Below are 24084 nucleotides of genomic sequence, written 5' to 3'. Positions count from 1 at the left end.
TTGACGTCTGTTTGGTCAGCAGGGGTGTACCTGCTAATGTCATTTAACTCTCAGCATTTGCTATTACTGTGGAGGTGCATGTTCCAATGGTGGAGGCCATGTACTGTCACTGTTCGTGTGCAATGGGGGATGCAGCCCTGTGGAAGATGTGCTGTGGGCAGGGGTGTGTGGGTGCTCCTTAAAGTATGTCCATCACGGTGTTTGTGATGTGAAACATGTAGACATGTGGCCACCAGAGGATGGTGTGTAGTGCGGCTTACTTGGGCTAAGGTGTTGTGTGGTATGCCTTGCTTATGTTCATCTAAGTTGACATTCACTTTGATGATCTAGTGGTAGGAGACTGCACCAAGTGTGTATTAAAGGCATTGAGGCATGAGGGCCACAGTCTTTGCAGCAGCACTGAAGTTTTTGTAGGACTTCATACATGAGACACCATGTGAGTGTTGAGTGATGTTGTTTCAATCACTGGTGTGAAGCATGTCCCTATTCCCATGCTTACGTTAATAGAATTGTGTGCTACTCATCTTACCTTAGGATGTGCCTTTGATGCCAGCCACGTGCTGATGTTTTCCTTTCATACATACATGTGGTATGTCAGATATTTCATCATCACATACATACACCTTGGACTGACCCACAATCATGGTAGCGTGCAAGCAGATCTGATTTTCCCAGTCACCCCCTCCTTGTACAAACTTGTAGTGTTAGTCATTCTAACTTAAGTCATCATTCGTTATGTTGCACATTAGCAATGCTGTTGTACACACGTTACGAGTCACTTTATGAACGTTGCCAGTTGGACATTGCATGTTGTGGGTGCACATTTATGTAAGTGACACAACTTAGCAATTAGCAAGGTATGACAGGACTCTAATGATCAAGGGACACATACAGTAGGGTTGAGTTTGTACATGCACAGTCCATACATCAACATGACATTTGAGACATGCATGAGTGAGTAGTTTTTTATTGGGTGATAAGGGAGTGTCAACATCATATGTTCACCTCATGGAGGGAGGCCACAGATAATTTATTGTACATCCATTGGCTAGCAGTAATTTGTTGTTCATCATTACTGTGGTACAATGTCAGTATTATGTGCACCAGACAGTGTATATGTATTGTCCAGGTACACTATGTGATGCTAACGCATGGTTCTGCAGAGGACTGGACAATCTTCTGAATCTTCTTCATCAGATGTGTTTGTTGTCACAGCTGATGGTGGAATCAGTGGTGCAGTCGACACAGGAGGCATAGACACATCAGGGGCTGCAGATGTTGATGGGATTGTACCTGCATCATGTTCCATGCCCATCAGGTACCGCATGAATGCACTGAGCATGAGTTGGTGATTTTCAAGCACAGCTGTTACATCCCGTTGGTAGTTAGCCAATTTGGTCAGGTAGGCATCCTGTTTTACATTCATTTCTTTAAGGGTGTCCTGAATTTCCCTCAGCCTGTTGGCCACGTCAAGACTGGCACTTGTGTTAGGCATTTGTCTGTGCCTCTGCTGCATGACTTCTGATATCTCATTCATGGTGTGAAACAAAGTACGTGGTGGTGCATCATTGCTGCTACCAGTTTCCGCACTACCACTATTGGATGTTAGGCAACGGAGCACTCCCTCTAGGGTTCCTGCCATGCTCTCAATGCCTTTACGTACCTCCTGTGCCAACTGACCCTGTACATCCACAACACGTTGTTCAAAAGAATTCAGCGTGTTGGGCGAGTGGTGAGGCAGAGATGTTGTTGGAGGTGGCGTAGGAGTGCTTCCATGTTGGGCAAGCGGAGATCCCACTGTGCTGGTTTGCCTTCTGGTGCGGGGAGAGGGAGTTTGTATTGATTGTAACAGGTCCTGGATGACGTCTGTGTCCACACTTGGTACACTTTCCCCGCCGTCATCATCGGATTCAAACATAGGTTCCTGCTCATGAGGATGTGTACCATGCTCTGAAATAAAAAAATAGATGTATGTTTATGATCATGTCTGACATATGGTGTACAGATGCACAATTGTGAGTCATCTAACCTTTTTGACTTTGATGTGTGTCAACATGTCAAAGTTAAAGCTACACATCATCACTCATGTTACCTACAATGACATGGCATGAATCATTTGATGGATTCAAAATGTTTGTCCAAAAACATGGCACATGGCCAGACAGTGCTTGCACACTTGCAACATTCAATTTGAGTGCATGTCCTGATGTCTGTTTTGTTGGTGTATATTGGGGACACATTCCAGCACAGTAGCAAGTCCAAGTGGCTTTTTGCACTCTATATGTGTGCAGCAGGTATCAGGCCACAATTACTGAGGATTGGGGACATGGATTTCTTACCATCTCCCATCATCCCACCTGTCATAGCCATCACAGCTGTGTTGTTTGTGTGTGGACCATTTCCTGTGTCTTCATGCTAATTACGTTATATTTGGATAATACAGATTGCTCCTGGTATGTTGCTCAACCTACACCCAGCTCCCCCTATGTGCCCCTGCTGCCGCTGCTGAGTACACACTGGCAGGTGTGCAGAACCACCATATTAGGGTCCCATTAGTGGCCTCAGTGCAACTATTTTTCACCCTGTTTGCACACCATTTTAGTTTCAGTGCCACTGTTCCACCACCCCATGCACACTTGCTGCTCCCGCCTACCAGCTGCTCCTCCCTCCCACATCCCCATATGTCCCAAACTGTGCTCGACTGTGCTACTTGCGCACCAGAGGCGCACCTTAAGCAAGCCAGTCTGCAGCCATCTGCGCCTGGACCATGCCCAGCGCCAGGACCCCTTGTGGCCACTAACGCCACTTCACCAGACTCCAGTACTACGCCTGTACCCTCCATGCACTCAATGCCATCCAAAACAACAGTTGCTTCCAGCCCACCACAATAACATACACACGGGACCCTTCTCCTGCCGCACATGCAAGTGAGCCACCAAACCCCCATGGAGTTGACCCAACCACCTCTGATGCATTATCCACAACACCCACTCCACACGAACACAGCCCATGTGGCTCTGGGATGTGCTTGACACCTCCGCCGCAGATGTGTGATTATTAAACTTGACCTGGTGGGACTACTCCCCTGCGACCAACATCACCATAGACATCCCAGACAGCTACAAGTTGAACCGCCGGGATTGCGCTGACTGATTTGGTGTATGGGTCACCATCGACCACAAGTCCACCCTCAAGGTCGGCACCCATGCAGACAACACCATCAACACCGCCAACCACCTGCACATTAACATCCACACCGACACCCAACACCACCCTCAGAGGACCCTCGTGTACAGCACACCAACCCTGTGCTCAGTTCTGCTGCTCCATCAATGACCTCGCCAGCACCCACACACTCCCCTCCACGCACCACATCATCCTGTGGGACCTGACCTTACACCTCAAGGACAACAACGACGACAACTCCACCATACTGATCAACGACCTCACCAGACCCGGCTGCAGACAACTCGGGACCAAACCCACGCCGCCAGCCACAAGCTGGACCCCGTCTTCTTAACAGGCACCCACGTCACCTCCAACCACACCACTGACCTGCACTCGACCGACCACCGCAGCATCAATTTTACCTTCAATTAATCAACCACACACCACTGCAGACAACTGCTGCCTCACCAATGCTGGGTAAAAGTAAACGTAGACCAGCTGGTCACACCCCTCAGCCAGGGCCTGAACTACAACCCCACCAACCCAGTCGCCAGTGCCCAAAAACTCTGACAGTGTATGTAGGACTGCACCAACACCTTTGCCCCACTCACGTTGCCCTCCAACAGCCACGCCTGCAACAGAGCCACCCGGTTCACCGACTACCTCCAGACCTACCAACGCACATGCCGGAAGATGGAGTGAACATGGCTCCATGGACACACACTGCACAACCACACAGTCCACAAGGACGCCACGTGTATACATCACCACCTCAACAGATTGGCAAAGAGATCCTCCTTCCAAACCTTTCTGGATACCAATGCACACGACAGCAATGAGGTCTTCTGCATCGTTATTGAACAGAGAAACCCATGCGCAAACGTTGTCAACATCCCACCCTCACAAGAAGTGTGGGACTCACTGTCCATCTTCTCACAGCGCACGTTTAGTGCCATCGACGACAGCTTCACCACCACATCCACCCCAACTATGCGAGACTCCACCTCCCCAGCGAGGACCACCAGCGCCAACCGCAGCACATCCTGGTACTACGTCGACAAGGACGCAACACGCAAGGTCATGAACTCCGTACACTCTGGATCACCAGCAGTACCATCACCACACCACTTATAGTACAAAGCAGAGGAAGCGATCATACCACAACTACACAAGTTCATCTACATCTTCTTCAATGCAGCAACATTCCATGAAATATGGAAGCACGCCACAAGCAATGCCCTCCTCAAGACGCATAAGGCACACCCCAAGGCCCTCGGGGACTCACGGCCCATCTCCCTGCTCACGTTCCCAACGAAGGTCATCTAGGTAATGATGAACATGCTATTGGGCCGCGGGCTGGTAGACCCCAACATGTTTCACCCGTCCCAGTCCGGATTCATACGTACATACAGCAGCAAGACAGTCCACATGTCCGGCACAGACAACATCATGCACCAACTAGCCAGCACCAAGTCAGCAGCCCTCTTCCTCCTGGACCGGTCAACCGCCTTTGACACGGTATGCCATCACACTCTGAAGACACACCTCCGAGAATCATAATTCCAATTGAAGGCCCTAGACTGGACCACGTCCTTTCTCTCCCGCAGAACCCAGAGCGTCCAATGTGTCCAAAACCCATCCATCAAATGGGACGCCATCAACATCATCTGCGGCGTACCCCAGGGGTCATCCCTCAGCACAACACTGTTCAACATGTACATGTCCCCCTCGTACACGTGGGCCGCCATCACAGCCTCTACATCATCTCCGACACCAACAACACCCAGCTCATCCTCTCCATCACCAGGGACCCAAACACACCCTCAACAAACCTCCACGAGGGAATGAAGTCCCTCACCAAGTGGATGAGGAGCACCAGTCTGAAACTGTACTTGGACATGACACAGGTCCTCATCCTTGGACCCACACCCTGAGCCTGGGACGACTCCTGGTGGGCAACCACACTGGGAACAGCAACAACACCCACTGACCATGCACGCAACTTACAATACATCCAGTACTCCTCCCTCTCCATGTCTGAGCAGGTCGACGCCATCTCCTCCTCATGCTACAACTGTCTCCACATGCTATGCTGGATCTACAAGTGGATCCCCACCCCAGACTAAAATGAGTGTGACGCAGGCCCTGAGCAGCAGCGGACTGGACTACCGCAACGCACTGTACTGAGGATTCCCAGACAAACACCTACAAGTACTGCAACGCATCCAATGCACTTACGGCTCATTGATTGTCAACGTCCCACACCGCAGCAACATCTTCCCCCAAATGTGAGACCTACACTGGTTCCCCATCAGCAAGTGGATCAGCTTCAAGCTCCAGACCCAGACGCACAATACACTCCAGTAGGCCGGAGCAGTCTACCTGTACAGCAGACTCAGCTTCTACACCCCCACACGCCAGGTCCGCTCTACCAGCCTCCCCCTCACCACTGTCCACCGCATCCTATGACCAACCTCCAGCAGCAGATCCTTGTCCTACCTCGCCGCCAAGACCTTGCACACCCTCCCGGCCCACCTACGGCAGACCCAGGACCTACTCCCATTCAGAAGACTCATCAAGACCTGTCTCTTTGAGCGGTAGCCGCAGCCCCTTCCCATCAGAGTGGGAGATCCAACAGGTGTTTTTACATGCTGAATGAGTTGTTCCAAGGACACAGACTTCTGTATTCTCTGATTTATTTTTCATGCAGCTGTGGTTCATGCAGACTGCGACGTAATGCATTCCGCAATGTATTTCAAGTGTTTGGTTGGTGTAGTCTTAGGTGTGAGAGAGTATGAGCTGTCTGTCATCAGCAATGGATACAATGTTGAGGCTGTGTTTGTTTTCAAATGGCGCTGAGGCAGCCCTGTTGATGTTGACAAGGGTCAGACACATAGATGGTCCCTCTTGCATTCAGCATTGGAATTACATGATTATAAAGACGAAGGTTGTCAGTCGGATCCTTGGACCTCTTGCTGGGATGAGTGACCCAGTTAAGCGTTGTTCCTTGGAATCCTGCTTCATGTAGTTTAGCAAATCTGTGTGGTGTTAGTCTGTGTCGGAGCACACTCACAGCTCTTGGTCCCGGAGGGTGCAGATGTCACCTGTGGCTGTGAATAGGGTGATCTTGGTGCTGTTGTTGATGTGATGAGGACAGGGCTGTAGTGATCCCACAGGTGGCTGTATCTCATGTTGGAAGGGGTGCATTGAGCTGTGACTGGTGTCCCGGTGGGGATGGTAGTATGGCTGTTGTGTTGGAAGAGGTTTGCGTGGTGCTGCCTGTGGCATCTCCTGTGTACGGCAAAGTTGTTGTAGTGACATTTTTTACTTTATGCTGAACTTTGTTGGACACTTATCACAGGTCTGTAGTGCCAGGGTGATGTCTGTAGCTTTGCAGCATAGGTTGTTTTATTCATGCAGGACCTTGACGAGTTTGCAGGACTTGCCATTATCGTAGACTATTTTTTTGTGGTACTCCCTCATTGCGTCCATGTATGTGTTTTCCATTTCAGGGGCCTTATTTATGAAGGACTTGCGCCGCCGGTGCGTCACTTTTTCCAATTTTAAAAGTGGCGCACCAGAGGCGCAAGGCCTTCATAAATAAGGCCCCAGGTGTCTTGGTGTTCATACAGTTCTTAACAAGGTATCTGCTGGTGCCTCTTGCTTCTTAGAGATCAGTGCTCTACCATGCTGTGTCCCTGTAGTGCTGTTTGTTAGGCTTGCAGAGGGTGGAGGTCTGGTATGCGCAGTTGTGTATCCAGGTGTGACTTTCACTTGCAGAAACGCTAGCGTTGGCTGTGTTTGAGGCCAGGGTGGTGGTTGAGGTTTGTCAGCAGTGTAGGCATGTGAAATGTCTGCGGGTCATGTTTGCAAAGGCCTGTTGTCATTCTCCAATGTTTTCCATGTATGAGTGCATGGAGGCTGGGTGAGCTGCATCAGTGAATGACTGTATATCAGTTGCTGCTGGAAATGATTACATTTTGGACACAGATGTGCGCATTCAGACTAGCCATTGGCGTGCCTTCAGCACACCATGTACATGCGTCTGCTGTGCGCTTGCACAGCGGCTGACATTGAGTAGGCTAAGTGTGAGGTAACATATTCAGTGATGACGGAACACATGAAGACAGGGGTGGGGGCCTTAGTGGTAGTTCATGGACCATATGTGGAGTGTGGGCTCTGATGAGAGCACTGAACTGACTTATAATTGAGACACAAGGGATGAGTGACTGATGTGATCATGCTATGTGCCATCATGGCATGGGAGGGTGGGTAGGGGAGATCTAATATGAGGTGGGGCATGTGCATATTGGCAAGATGACTCAGGTGCCACCCATGATGACCAGAGCAGTAATACCCACTTCCATGTTTGGTATGCAGGCTGCATTTCAGCCTCCATTGCAAACATGGCCGTCACTCCAGCATGTGGCTGCATGACTTATCCCATTTCCTATTACCAGTCACACCAGCACTTCACAGCGTTGTGATTGACTCAGAGTAGTGAGCCTGGCTGGCTAATTCGTTTTACGTGACACAAAGGCAGGGTTGCATAGGCTCCAGAGAAATGGGACACAGCTTTGAGGTCAGACTTCCCTCAATGTGTGCCTGATTCACAAAACAGACTTAAGACTCAATCCTAAACTTAATACTATTTTGGTGTTGACAGAATGCACTTACTAATTTTTACATTCACAGAATGAACTTAGTACTTTTGGTATTCACTGAAGTTAGGATTTTGCCTTTAGTCTGTCTTAAGTCTGTCTTCAGAGAAACTTAAGACAAAATCCTAACTTCTGTGAATAGCAAAAGTAGTTTATTTATTTATTTATTTATTTTTGATATTTATAAAGCGCATACAAAGGCCCATGGGCCTCTCGGCGCTGAGTATCTGAATAGTTTACCCTGAGAGAATGAAACAGGATCTATTGATTAAAAAGCCAGGTCTTAAGTTGTTTGCGAAAAGACCATAAGGATGGACTGGCTTTAATCACGTGTGGCAGAGTGTTCCACAATTTTGGGGCCTATACCAGGAATCTTCTGTCCCCCCATGAAACCGTTTTTGTACGGGGTACCACAAGATCACCTGAGCAAGATGAACGCAGTGTTCTGAACGGGCGATAGGGAATCAGGTTACGGATGAGATGTGCTGGTCCTTGATTATGCAATGCTTTATACACGATGCATAGAGTCTTAAACTTTATCCTGTTTTTAATGGATAGCCAATGCAGCTCTTTGATGGTATTGGAGGCAGAGTAATGTTTGGGAATATTTCCCAAAAGCCTTGCCGCTGAATTTTGTATTATTTGCAGTTTGTTCAAGACTCCTTCCTGTGCATTGAGGAACAAAGCATTGCAATAATCCAAGTTGGACAGCACGAGGGAAGTAACCAAAGTTTTACCGGCTTTATCAGGTAGAAACGGGAGAATTTTTTTAATAAGCTTCAATTTGAAGAAGGCTGAGGAGGTAATCTGGTTAGCATAAGGGTGAAACGTAAGACGATCCTCAAAAATGACACCTAAGTTCCTCACTTTGATAACAGGCTCGGGAGGTAAGCCTAAGGAGGAAGGCCACCAATTGGATGACCACTCAGGTGTTAGTGGTCCGAAGATGACTAAGTTCATTATGTGAATGCTACAATTAGTAAGTGCATTCTGTGAATACCAATATAGTAGTAAGTTTTGGATTGAGTCTTAAGTTCATTCTGTGAATGGGCCACTATATGTTTTGCTGCACACACTCACACACATCCCTGCATCCATGAGACATTGATTGTTATTTCCTGCATTTGTTCACTCACAGCTGCCCCCCCCAATTGCCAATGTTTGTCACTGTGCCCCCATGCAGAGCAGGTGTAACAGTCTTGTGCCAAAAGGCACATACATATCACCAAAACATGCCATGTCATCACATTCCATTGTATTCATTGTTAATACTAGGCATGTTGCAACTGTAGAGTAGGTGTTGCACAGCAGAGACTTTCATTACACTGTTCAAAGTTCAGTGAGTACATGGACAATCTATCCTTGTCACCACACACCCAGACCTGAAGCATTAAATTCCTTGTTGAACAACCACGACACACACAATTGAGTCAGATTAGTGAGTAATGCACTCACCATTTTTCATAGCCTGAAGAAATATGTACAGCTTTTTTTCATATTCTCAACATTTCACCCCCTATTTCTAATGATGTACATATATATAAATAATATTTCAGACATATGTCACCCCATGACACAACCAAATGTTATTCTTTGACACATAAATGCACATTTGTGATATTTTTAGGATTTGTTACAATTTTTAAAATTTTCATACTGACACTCATTACCACATGTAGTACTTACATCACAACATGATTGTGGCCACAATGAAGTATTTTGAGATGATATTTTGGAACACATGCATTGCATTGTTGACATTGTGCAGCATACATTGTAATGGTCATCACTAATGACTACGGCAACCATGGTGTACGCTGTTTGCATTTGACTGGCTCAGGCCCACACTGTGTACCAAGGTTTATTCCTCTTGGACACTGCAACTATACAATGTCAGCAACCTCCTCACATTCAACCCTGTATGCCACCTCACCTGCCAGGACGTAACTCTGCTACAGACATCACCATCACTGTCACTGACAACTTCTGTGTCACCTGCATGTGGCAGCACGACAATCATGGAAGAGGCATTGTTAACCCATACACTGGTACACTCAGAATGAGCAGGCACTCTAATGTGCCATGGTTAACCATGTACTACGACAACTACATTATCATGACCAGGCCCATGGGCATACTCAACAGCACACTCATGTGCAGGACACACAGGCCATGTGCCCTATTCTCCAACACCATTGTTGACCTCATTGCACTACAGTGTGTGACATCCACAGACAGCATCCCTCTCGATGACCTCCAGTTCCACCTCAGCAGGTTAAGTTACCTGACCAACAACACCTCAAGGGTAACTTCACTGACATCAGACACAAGCATCAAGGGACCTCAACATACCACTGAACAGGACACTTTTAAGTACCTGTAGTACGGCTCCATAGTACGGCTGCAGGTACTTATGATTCAGGTCTGACTTCATACTCTCCTGGCACTACCATCATTGAATGCATGACATATGTGACTTGACCAGCAATCACCACCGCCATCCTTGCACCCTCTTGCAGCTGGAACAAGGGCAGTGCATGACATCTCATCCACTCCTTGTGCAAAGACAGTTCACCAATGCTTAAATACTTGTGTCACTACAGCACACAAAAAGCACTGTTAGGATCTCGAATGACACCATCATTTCTGCACCCCTCATGAATGTACTTGCATCTCTACTTTCCCCCTACCTCATGGCAGCCATGTATGTGCGCAGTGCCATTGCCATTGTCTGCCACTATGCATTGGTGGAGTTGCGGCATGGTTGTGCATACACTGACATTATGATTTCTAAAGGATCTGTCATTCCTTAAATCATTGAGCAATGTTCAGTAGGTACTGTACATCCATGCTATTGCAAGGAGGGACATGGTGAGAAGTGTTGCCTCACTGTCTTCTTGCAGCAACAATTTTCATGGTTGTGCCATAGGAATGCACACAATATTGTTGTTGTTGCACATTTGTCGAGTGTATCTTTGTCACAGGGCAACCCTGTAACCTTGTTTGCAGCGCTGTCCAGTACCACTCCCATGCATATATGTTGTGGCACGATGTCACCATCCTTAGGGACATGTATGTTGTGGCTTTTCATTCCGGGAGCTATTGTGCATTTGCATGAGTTTGCTTTTTTGTCTCATGTCTGAGACAGCCTTGCTAATCTTGCAAGGTGCAGTTAGTCAACTTGTTTGCATTATTTGGATACGTAACACCTACTTTGCATGTCATTGCCATAGTTTTGTTGGGACATGCAATGCCATTGACATAGAAGTTGCTCTCACTCCTGAGCATTTGCTCTCATCTGTATGCAACAGCTTGCTAATGTGATTATACATTCTTGGCACTTAAGCTACACATACAGTGCTGCAGATTCGCTGATGATCCATTTGTATAATTAACTATGGTGCATATTTGCTTGATGTTTATCAGCTGGACTGCGCACCTTGCAATATAGGTGTGCTGCAGTGCATGCATAGGTACAGACCATGAATGGAGGCCTTCGGTGAGATGGTGCACATTCCTGCAAACTATTGATGTTGGATGTTCTTTCACTGCAAGAACACCATTGGTACACTTATGTTTTTCCCATCGTCGTGACAACATAGATGTGCTGTATTCACTGTATGTCACTACATGTTGTTATTCATGTTATATACGTCATTCATCCAGACGTAGCTGGTCAGTGCTTAAGTCATGCATTCATGTGAGGAGCATCATTCAAGTACATCAAACCTTGGTGCAGGCCTCTCCCAGTGGCACTGCCTCACCCCTAAACCTACCATGATGCAGGTGTGAGGTACTGACACAATTGCCAGATGCTAATGTATTTCAAAGATTTGTATGGATTGCACATCACCACTACTGATATTTTTATTTGGATGTGCAGACCCACCATGCATACGTTATACATGATGCTTGTGTAATGTGGCACAGGGCTTCGCATGCTGAGTAACATTCCTGAGTACTTTCCCTTACATATGCAGATGATGTGGCTGAAACCATCATGCACAAAGTAGTACAATGACAGATTTTGGGCCTGCATGGGGTGACTATGAGTAGGGTCTCTTTATTGGTGTCACCTGTCCTTCACAACGACACAGGTGCACAATGCTTGGCATGCGCCGACCCAGGCAAACTTGCACCATGTTGCAGGGGGTCCAGCGGTGCAGGGGATCAGTGTTTGTGTGCATGGAAGGGACACATTCCTGCATGATGCAGTCATCTAAAGATTTTTCTGCTTTCTATGTGTCCACTTGAATGCAAAAGCTATATGTAGGGTATATCCGAGAGGGAACAGTTTGTATTTCTTGAGGTTGTGCATGCCTTACACAGACCCTGTGGATGCATATATTTGAGGCCCAGCGTAATAGTTACAGTTTGACTTTGCTATTGGACATTGTCAATTGGACATGGATGTTTGTGGGTACACCCCCAGCAACAGCCCTGGAATTGCGCTTTCTCACACTTTAATGTGGGAATGGTGCAATGACATGATATGCTGTACTATGTTACATGGATGTCTGTGGCCTATTATTGTGGGTGTGGCACATTGTGCCACCACTACATGATCAAAATAACATCATGGTATTTCATGAGGGTAGTTGTATATTTGCACCTGCGTGTGGCACTTGTCAGGTGCAGCAGTGGGCTGGGACTTCACTTAGAAAATATGTTATTACTTTGACAGGGGTAGGTGTTTACCAAATGTGACATGTGCATGTCGCTGGTACAATACTTTTTGAAGACCCTTCACAGTTCATGACATTGCATGACTACTCTTTCCACTACACGTCTGTAATTGAGCCGGCTACCTTAGTTTATGGACTGCACAACATTACCTTCTTTGCACATTTCCCCTTGTAGGGACTTACCCTGTGTGTCTTGCAGTTCCTCATGCTCTGCACTGTCCTGTCCTGGAATTCCAACCACCAAATCGTCTGGGATGACCGCCGCAACCCGCTCCTCAAGGTCATCCAGCTCTTCCTGTTGTGATGGGCTGCCTCCTCCTGTCGCCGCTGCTTCTTTGCGGTTTTTTGCCATTTTCTCTTTTGTCCGGCGCTTTATGTCGTTCCAGCGTTTCTTCAGGTCAATGACTGTCCTCTTAGATTGGGCCACACAGTTGACCTTTGTCAATATGGACTGCCAAATTGCCTCTTTTTTTGATAGTGGCAACTTGGAACTTGCAAAGAGCTGGTGCTGGTGGTCTGTTACCTCATTTATGAGTATGTTGTTCTCCTCAGCACTGAAATTAATTTTCCTCTTCCTCTTTACATGGGTTTCTCCCTGTGTTTCAGGCTGCGCATCCTGGCTGACATGTGGCTGGGCATCCTGGCTGCCATGTGGAAGGTTCCCTTGGCTGCTGCTGTGTCCTTCAGGCTCCATGGTAACAATTTTTTCCATTTGCGGGAGGATTAGGAGATGGATGCGTGTATTTTTGGCGTTTTCCGGATTGTGACGCAACGTGAAAGTGGCGCAGCGATGCGTACGCTTATGTCAGTTCCGCGATTGCGACTTACGGCACTTTTCCCGCACTTGCGTGACTTTCCGGTACGTCAGGACGCCAGCGTCTGCGTGTCTTTTTTCCGACTTAGGCATCACTTGCGACATGATGCGCCATTGCATTAATGTGACGCATCCGCGTCGCAAAATTCTGACGCAGCGCGTCGTAAGGAATTGTGGCACATACCTGCGCCTGCGCAAGGATGCGTCACTTTTCATAAATGAGGGCCCTAGGGCCTCATTTATGAAGAGCTTGCGCCGTTGATGCGCCAAAAATAATGGGGCATCGTCGGCGCAACGCATGCGCCATATTAATGAAGTGGCGCATCTCCGACGATGCGCCACTTTCAGCCCACTGCGCAGGGAAAACCACTGCGTGAAAATGCCCTGCGACACGTAAGTATTAATGTATGCAAGGTGGGCGTTACCACGGAGAAACACGCGCAAAAGTGACGCATCCATATTTATGACTTTATCCACTTTTGTCGCATCTGTTGCGGAAAATGCGCAGCGTTGCGGTTACATCAGAATTGGTGCGCCTACAAAACGGACGCGCAGGAAATGACGCATCGGCACATAGCAAGAGGAGAGGCCACAGTGGACATTGCTGCAACTATCCCCACACCATGGAGGTGGTAATGCTGCGAGTAGCTGCCAGATGGAGACGACTAGCACCAGGAATCCAACCCCAACCCCCCACCCCACAAAATCCACCCCCCCCCCCAAGGCAACGCCGGAGAAAGGAGCGGTTATTCCGTCAAAGGAGCGTCCTGAGAGGCCTCAGGAATGAGGAGGTCATAAGTCTATTTCGCCTCAAGAAGCAGACCATACAACATATACTGCGACTCATTGGACCAAGGCTAGAGGTAGGAAACAACAGGCCTACCAACATACCGCCACAGGCAAAGCTCCTGGCTGTGTTGCATATGCTAGCGTCGGGCTCCTTCCAGACAACAGTTGCCAAAGTGGCAGGAATATCCCAGCCAGCTTTCTCATCATTCCTACCAACAGTCCTGGATGCCATCATCCATCTCACACCCCGCTACCTCCGTTTCCCCAACAATCCACAACAGCAGATGGAGATCAAGCAAGGATTCTATGATATAGCAGGTTTACCCCATGTGCTGGGTGCCATTGACTGTACACATGTGCAATTAGTACCTCCGGCAGCAACAGCACATTTGTACATAAATCGCAAACATACATATTCAATCAATGTACAGGCCATTGTGGATCACCGTGGACTATTTACCAATGTGCTGGCAAAATACCCTGGCAGTGTACATGATGCCTTCATATTCCGGAACTGCATCATAAATGACCGCTTCAAGAATGGCCAGTATGGCAATGGCCTACTTGTAGGTATGCAAAAGAGTATGATACAATGCACCATCCATGCTACCATACTGGTAATATTGCTTCAATGACGCTTTAATGAGGTCATGGATGGAATAATGTTGTACTAGCATATACATATACATCAATAGAAGGGGCATAATTAATTAAGGTCATGCGCTGCTGGTGCCTAACTTCAAAAATGGGAAAAAGTCACGCACCAGTGGCGCAAGTCCTTCATAAATGAGGGCCAAGGTCATGTAGAGGCATCTAGGGAGTCAATGCATGTCCGTCCAAATCTGTGTCCATTTCCCAGCATAACTATGTGCCAAAGGTGTCTTGCATGTGAGTCACTGGGTGTGTTCTCTGCAACATCCATGCCCAATGGACACTGCCAAATGAAATATTGCCCACAACATATGGCCTGCACTTGACCAGAACCATTACAAGCATTTCATTGTACCTTCTCATTTATTCCATTACAGCTGACCAGGGATATGGCATCCAGCCGTGGGTGATGACACCTTATGGTAACCCACAGTCGCCACAGGAAGTAGCGTACAACCAAGCACATTGCAGGACCAGGAACATTGTCGAAAGAACATTTGGTCTGCTCAAGGCCAGGTTTCGGCGCCTGGACAAGTCTGGTGGACGTATGCTGTATTCACCAGAGACAGTGTGCAAATTAATTTTGGCTTGTGCAATACTGCACAACATATGTGTGCTCACAAAAGTCCCCTGGGATGATGGACCTGATTTAAATCCACAAATGCCGGAGGATGACCAGGAGGACGGCCATGCTCCTGTAAACCAAAGCACAGCAGCAGGCATCCGCAGACGTGCTGACATAGTGCATAATTTTTTTTAAGAATGTGAAAAATAACATCCTCATCATGCATCTTGATTTTTGTTTGGACTAATAAAAATACATCATACAACCTTTACTCCCTTGTGCATGATTATTTTTCCAAAATTTACACTGCAAGTTGCATGACAATCTCATATGTGGAGTACATAATCAATCAATCAATCAATCAAAGATATTATATAGCGCACTACTCACCCGGAGTGTCTCAAGGCGCTAGGGGCTATTGCTCGAACAGCCAGGTCTTGAGCCACTTCCTGAAGGCAAGGTGGTCCTGGGTCAGGCGGAGGTGGGTCGGGAGGGAGTTCCAAGTCTTGGTGGCCAGGTAGGAGAAGGACCTTCCTCCTGTGGTGGCTCTTCGGATGCGGGGGACGCCCGCGAGGGCGTGGCCGGTCGATTGAAGCTGGCATGTGGGAGCGTAGAAGTTGAGGCGGCTGTTGAGGTATCCTGGGCCTTGGTTGTGTAGGGCTTTGTGTGCATGGGTGAGGAGACGGAAGGTGATTCTCTTCTTGACCGGGAGCCAGTGCAGATCTCTCAGGTGTCCGGAGATGTGGCTGCGACGGGGAATGTCCAGGATGAGTCGTGCTGAGGCGTTCTGAATCCGCTGGAGTCTCTACTGGAGTTTGGCAGTGGTTCCTGCATAGAGGGAGTTGCCATAGTCCAGTCGGCTGGTGACGAGGGCCTGGGTAACAGTCTTTCTGGTCTTGGTGGGGATCCACCGGAAGATCTCACGTAGCATGCGCAGGATGTTGAAGCACGACGAGGAGACTGCGTTGACTTGTCTGGTCATGGAGAGGGAGGAGTCCAGGATGAAGCCCAGGTTGCGTGCGTGGTCTGTCGGTTTGGGTGCGCTGCCCAGGGCCGGGGGCCACCAGGAATCGTCCCAGGCGGAGGGTGAGGATCCCAGGATGAGGACTTCCGTCTTGTCCGAGTTCAATTTCAGGCGGCTGTTCTTCATCCACATGGCTACGTCTGTCATCCCTTCGTGTAGGTTGGCTCTGGCGGTGGCGGGGTCGTTGGTGAGGGAGAGGATCAGCTGGGTGTCGTCGGTGTAGGAGATGATGTTGAGGTTGTGTTGGCGTTCGATGGCTGCGAGGGGGCTCATGTAGACGTTGAAGAGGGTTGGGCTGAGCGAGGAGCCTTGAGGAACGCCGCAGATGACTTTGGTGGCTTCTGATCTGAACGGGGGGAGGCGGACTCTCTGTGTCCTTCCGGCGAGGAACGAGGTGATCCATTCCAGTGCGTTCTCCTGGAGTCCAACGTTGCTGAGGTGCTGCGCTAGGGTACGGTGGCAGACAGTGTTGAAGGCCGCGGAGAGGTCTAGGAGAATGAGGGCCGCTGTTTCTCCGCTGTCTAGCAGGGCTCGGATGTCATCGGTGGCTGCGATCAGGGCGGTCTCGGTGCTGTGGTTGGCCCGGAAGCCAGACTGCGAGAGGTCGAGGGATCCGTTCGTCTCGAGGAAGGCGGCAAGCTGCTTGTTGACGGTCTTCTCGATGACTTTTGCAGGAAAAGGGAGGAGTGAGATGGGGCGGACGTTTTTGAGGTCGGTGGGGTCCGCTGTTGGTTTCTTCAGTAGGGCGCTGATTTCGGCGTGCTTCCAGCTCTCCGGGAAGGTGGCGGTGTCGAAGGAGGCGTTGATGATGTCCCTCAGGTGGGGTGCGATGACAGCGTCGGCCTTGTTAAATACGTGGTGAGGGCAGGGGTCGGTCGGAGATCCGGAGTTCATCGTGCGGATGGTGTCTTCGGTGCTGATCGGGGTCCAGGCGCGGAGGGTGGTGGTGGGGGGCGGTCGTTCAGTCGTGGCGAGCGTTGGTTGAGTGCTGAAGCTGTTGTGTATGTCCGTGATCTTGTTGTGGAAGTAGGAGGCGAGGGAGTTGCAGAGATCTTGCGAAGGGGTGATGTCTTTGTTTCCGGCGTTGAGGTTGGAGAGCTCCTTAACGATGTTAAAGAGTACCTTGCTGTTGTGTGCTTTGCTGTCCAGTCGTTCCTTGAATGCATTTTTCTTGGTGGCGTGGATTAGTTGGTGGTGTTTTCGGGTGGCGAGCTTGAGGGCAGTCATGTTGTTTGGTGTTGGGTCTCTGCGCCAGGCTTTCTCGAGTGGTCGGCAGTTCTTCTTTGAGCTCTTGAGTTCGTTGGTGAACCATGGGGCTTTCTTGCTGCGGGGTCTGCTAGGTGGGGTCTTCAGAGGGGCGAGGTCGTCTGCGCAGTTGCTGATCCACTTTGCGAGGTTGGTGGCGGCCTGGCTTGGGTTCGTTGCGCTGGTGGGAGGGATCATGCTCAGGGAAGTCACAAGCTGATCGGCTGTGATCTTGTACCAGCTTCTGCATGCAAACTGTTGCTGGTGGTGGTGGATCGTGGTCCTTTTGAAGCTGAAGTGGACGCAGCTGTGGTCCGTCCAGTGGAGTCCGGTGGCGTGGCTGAAGGTGATGTCCTTGCTGGATGAGAACACAGGGTCGAGTGTGTGTCCGGCGTAGTGGGTGGGGGTGGTCACCAGCTGCTGGAGACCAAGGTTGGCGAGGTTGTCCAGCAGGGTGGTGGTGTTGCGATCTTTGTTGTTCTCCAGGTGGAAGTTGAGGTCCCCGAGGAGGATGTAGTCAGCGGAGAGGAGGGCGTGCGGGCTAATGAAGTCGGCGATGTCTTTGCTGAATTGTGTGCATGGTCCCGGGGGTCTGTAGATAAGGGTGCCTCTGAGGGTGGTCTTGGGGTTGATGTGGATCTGGAAGTGCAGGTGTTTGGCGGGTGTGAGGGCGTCGTCGGTGTTGGTCGTGATGCGGATGGAGTTCCTGTGGATGATGGCGATGCCACCCCCTGTCTGGTTGACGCGGTCCCTCTGGATGATCTTGTAGCCGTCCGGGATGGCGATGGCGATGTCGGGCGCTGAGGAGGCGTTCATCCAGGTTTCTGTGAGGAAGGCGACGTCTGGAGATGTGGTGTCGATCAGTTTACAGATTTGGACGGCGTGTCTGTGGATGGAGCGGGTGTTGAGCAGGATGCACTTGAGGTGGTTGCTGCTGGTGCTCGGCTTGGTCAGTGCTGGTGTAGTGCAGGTCTGGTTGCAGGTGAACTTGCACGAGTGGCAGCAGAAGGGTCCGTGGGTGCGTCTCGGGGTGGCTCAATACCAGGCCGGGCTTCGGCCGGCGTTGAGTGCGTAGAGTTCGGCGGCGGCTTAGGTCCGGCGGGTGGGCTGGTGTCTGCGGGAGCCAGGGGTCCTGGCACTGGGCGCGGTCCAGGCGCGGACGGGCGCAGACGGGCTTACCTTTGGCGCGCCTTCGGCACACAATCGGCGCTCCCGCTGTGCGTCAACGCTGCGCATCAACGCTGCGCGTGCGCACAGTCGCCATTTATGGCCAAGTGCAGGGAGGGAGGAGCAGCTGGGAGGCGGGAGCAGGGAGGGCACAGAAGGGAGGGGGCGTGTCCACACTCCTGGCGGCGGGAAGCGGGGAGCGGGGCGGGTGGGCGCGGGGGACAAAATACACAGGGGGGGACACCAGTACAAGCAGAGGGCAAAACAGGAATTAAATATGGAATGCTGTACAGTTACAAACTAAACAACAAAAGGCAGAAAATGCGGGAGAACGAGCGGCGGCGGGGGGCGTGGACAGAGGAAGGACGGCTCAGCGAGGCTGAGAGCGGTGGCACTCAGGCGGGGGGCACACGCGACAGCTGGTGGCCGTGCGGCGCGGGGGTGGCCTAAGGATAGGTCACCAGGTATACATGACATTTACTCTCATGTCTGGAGGCTGACATCAGACATACATCAGGCCACACATCCATTTACATTGTACTGCCTTGCAATTTCACCTGCAATGGCCACACTCACCAGTGTCTGTTCAACACAGGTACCCTGGCACCATAGTGCATGTGTGTCTGTGTGCAGGGTATGAATGCACATGTGTATGAAGGTGACCGTTCCTGTACTAAAATATTTCTCCATGCAACACAGCATACATAGTGCAGGTAGGCAGGCCGGCCATTGTGAGTCAGCGCACATGAAAAGCACAGGAATCTCCCGTATGTCAAAGACACAGCACCTTCCTGCCCTATTTCCTTGCTGCAGGGAAGTGCCGCAGGAATGCATGCTGTAATAATCTACGCAAAAACATCATAAATTAGGGTATAAATTCACAATAGTCAAAAATCAACATTTACCATCCCAATTTAGTGGTGCAGAAAATGATAAAAGCACAGGTGAAGATGAGTCCACATTATGAAATCACACAGCAGGTAAAAATATAAAACATTTCTTGTATGTTGCAAAGTCATGTTGGAGGTAAATCAATAATAGGACAAACATTACATTCATTAATATGTTACACAGTGGATGTGAGGCTAAATATGACCATCCATGAAAAAGTAGCCCTCAGTGCTCACACAAGTTTGCATTATAGAACTAATGTGGCAGGCACATAAATGAAGTTGGTGTATCATACTTCACAATCTCATCCATGCATTCATGACTCTACACACAACAGTGACGTTGGGTCTGCGTACGTCACTATGTGACCCATGCATTCCTGACTGGACGCACAAAAGTGACATTAGCTCTGCCTATGTCACAATCTGACCCATGCATTCCCAACTCCACCCCCAAAAGTGACGATAGGTCTGCCAACGTCACAATCTGACCCATGCATTCCTGACTCCACGCACAAAAGTGACGTTACACAAGGACCAAAAGTGACTTTGGTCAACACATGTCATAGTCTGACTCAGCTGAATATAGAAACAACAAATATTTACACACAAACATTTTGTGTTCCTGTTGAGACACTTTCATGCTAAGCATAAACACGCATCTTTTGCCCAGCGTTCAAAAATACAGCACTTAAGATATGCAACAACATTGTCAGATAAAAACTGCAATGTGCCATTAATGAAGATTGTGACGCATGCCAATAAAGTCGCATCTACTAAAACTGGTCGCACCTTGAGGGGAAAATATGTCATCAGTCAGCCATGCATCAAATTTACGATGCGACATAATAAATATTGGGTCGCATGACAATAATGACGCTTCCACCATAACTGGTCGCACCGTAAGGGTAAAATATGTCATCAGTCACCCATGCTTCAAATCAATGATGCGACATTATAAAGATTGTGTTGCATGACAATAATGACGCTTCCACCATAACTGGTCGGACCGTAAGGGTAAAATATGTCATCAGTCACCCATGCTTCAAATCAATGATGCGACATAATAAAGATTGTGTCGCATGACAATAATGACGCTTCCACCATAACTGGTCGCACCGTAAGGGTAAAATATGTCATCAGTCACCCATGCTTCAAATCAATGATGCGACATAATAAAGATTGGGTCGCATGACAATAATGACGCTTCCACCATAACTGGTCGCACCGAAAGGGTAAAATATGTCATCAGTCACCCATGCTTCAAATCAATGATGTGACATAATAAAGATTGGGTCGCATGACAATAATGACGCTTCCACCATAACTGGTCGCACCGTAAGGGTAAAATATGTCATCAGTCACCCATGCTTCAAATCAATGATGCGACATAATAAAGATTGTGTCGCATGACAATAATGACGCTTCCACCATAACTGGTCGCACCGTAAGGGGAAATATTTTAACAGTGTACCATGCTTCAAGTCAACGATGCGACATAATTACGTTTTATTCGCGTGCCAATAATGACGCATCTACGGAAACGAGTCGCATCGCAACAGGAAATGATGTAACCAGCCTGCCCTGCTCACAAACAGGAAGTTATATAATACTTTCGCTTTCTCTTTCACTCCTTTGTAGTCTCTGAGAGGTGTAGGAGTGTGTTTGCAAAGTGCTTGAGAGTTTTGTCCTGTCCTGCTGTTGTTTTACAGTGTGTGTCTTGCTAACTGTGTCCAAATAGTCTCTGTAGTGTTGTGTATTGTCTACCTGTGTGTTGTGTGTAAAGGGGTGTCTGTCTGTTTAGGGGTTTTAATATTCATTAATAGGGGGATTTGTGTTCTGTTAAGGGGTTTTCAAAGTTAGTAATAGGGGGATTAGTGTTCTGTTTAGTGGATTTATAGTAATAGGGGGATTCCTGTGAAAGCAACATTTTTTTTGTTGCATTCACACAGCGTGGCTTGTGCTTTGTCACAATGTCACCCAGGTCTAGGAACCTTACTGAGCAGGCGTATGGGGGGCTACTGTGGCTGATTGTCCACTACCTCCCAAACATGATTGGGAGTGGAGGCAGGGTACTGCTGGGTTACCCAACCCAAGAAAGGAAGCTGAGGTGGGAGAGGGTCCGGTACCAGATGTTGCGAATATTTGGAGTGGACCAGACCCTCAGACAGTACAAGCATCGGTGGGCTGATGTCATCAACCGTGAGCAGGATCTCCTGGACCACCTTGGAATCGAGGTCGAGGGAACAATTGGTAAGTCAAATTACATTTATTTCATGTATTAACAGCTGTATTGTAAGGTTAAGCTATTCCATTGTGAAACTACAGGGGCCTCACTGAAGATCCCCTTGCGCCGCTGTAACATCAGATATAGGGCCATATCTATCACAAACCCTTTCGCTAATCAAAACTTGAGATTTTCAAGGAATCGCTATTTATGAATTGCTAAATGGTATGTATGAAGAAAAAGCGCTAATATTTTAGGAATTCATTAATCTTCCGTATATGCAACTTTGCATGTTTATATTTTGCAATTAAGGGATAATTCCATATGCATTGCCATGGCCCAGGAGGGCCATAGGAATAATTTGAAATAAATACACTAATTGCAAATCAGCTATTTGCTAATCGACATTTGTGAATTATTACAAGGGTGCAGGGGTGTCTCAAAGACACCCTGCTGCAGCCCTCAAAAGTATATGTGTGTGCATATGGTGCACATACATGCCCTATGGCCATGTGTGTGCATCACCTGCCACCTTCCAAAAAGCAAAATTGTGCATTTTTGGAAAAAAATGCACCTTACCATCAACTACAGGTTGGTGTTAATTTGCTAAATCTCAAACATAATTTGCTACACAAAAATGCTACATACATAAAGGCAGATTTATGAGGCAGTTGTGCCTCTTTGCACCGCAATTGCGTCACTTTATTTGACCAACTGCCGCGCAAACAAAGCGCCCTATTTACAACGTTGTAAAGCACTGCGCCATAAGAAGGCGTTCCTGCGCAGGGGGGGGGGGGCCTTCTTGCGCAGGAACGCCTCATGAAAGTGGCTGAGTGAAATCTATGAGATTTCACTCAGTCACTTTCTGGGCAATGCTGCGTCAAAACCCTGCGCCTGCTTGAAGCAGGCGTAGGTCTTGACGCAGCATTGTGCAGATGGTGCATCCCCGAGCCTTGCTGGAGCTGCGTTGCGCTTGCGACGCAACTCCAGCAATGGGCCACAATTCCCGCACAGATGCCTCACGCATCTGTGCCGTTTTTTCACCATGGTGTGCTGCATTATAAATGAAGTCCCCCATAAAAGCACAATCACATACATCTACACAATGCAAACATATTATCGATATGGGACAAGTGTGCAAGTATTTGGCAAATTCCATCTCAATGTGACACCACAAACAAGGGATCACATGTGTGTCATACATGCAGTGGAAGAGTGTGCTTCACATGTGAAGCACTTAGCCAGAGACTGTTGTATGAATCAGGTTGCCTCATGGGACGCATCGTAAGCCAATGTTGAAGATACCACTGACTCTCATGTAATCTCTGTACTGTGTTGAAATATGCAACATACGCTGAGAATCTGCTCTATTGTCTTTCCCTTGTAGGTGGTCCACCACCATACACAAGGGATGAGGTGGAGTCCTTCAAGAATCCTAAGGGCATTGGTGAGTGTGAAATCCTTACTATCTTTGTCTGTATGCTTACAATGTCTCCTCATGCATGCCAAGTATGCAGACAGTCCAAAATCATCATTCTTGCATGCAGCATGTTTACACATCACATGTGCATGGAAGTGTGAAGGACTCAATGGCACCATGTGGAAATCCATAAACTCAAAGATAAGGGTCACATGTATGAGGTGTTACAGTGTGCAAGGGACACAGTAACACTTCTTGTGCTGCTGTAAGTCTCTATCACATAAAATGAGACCACAATCAAACAATACATGTAGACCTCCATAGAGCACCATACTCAGGTGTGAGGGTCTGAAGGCACTGAAGGGAGGGGGTGTGCTGCTACTGATGAAATAGGCAGGTCTTCAGTTCTTTAATGAAGGTAAGATGGTCCTGGTCAGTCGTAGTTGTGCGCCAAGGGAGTTTCATGTCTTGGTGGCCAGGTAGGAGGATGATCTACCTCCAGTGGTGGATGAGTCAATCCTTGGGATGGTGGCCAGTGGGAGGCTGGTGGAGCGGAGGTGGCCGGTAGGATCTGAGAACGAGAGGCGGTTGAGGAGTAATTCTGGGCCCATGTCATGTGTCTGTGTGTGTGTGTGTGGGTGAGGAGGCAGAACGTGATCCTTGTGTTGACGGTGACCCAGTGTTGGTCAATATGGCCTGTAGAAATGCTGCTGTGGTGAGGGCCGTCAAGGATGAGTTGTGCCGATGCATTTACTATGGGTAGTAGTTCTAAGTGAAG

Source organism: Lissotriton helveticus, chromosome 4_1 (assembly GCF_964261635.1).
Source record: "Lissotriton helveticus chromosome 4_1, aLisHel1.1, whole genome shotgun sequence".
NCBI lineage: Eukaryota > Metazoa > Chordata > Amphibia > Caudata > Salamandridae > Lissotriton > Lissotriton helveticus.
Note: the sequence above shows the minus strand (reverse complement) of the source record.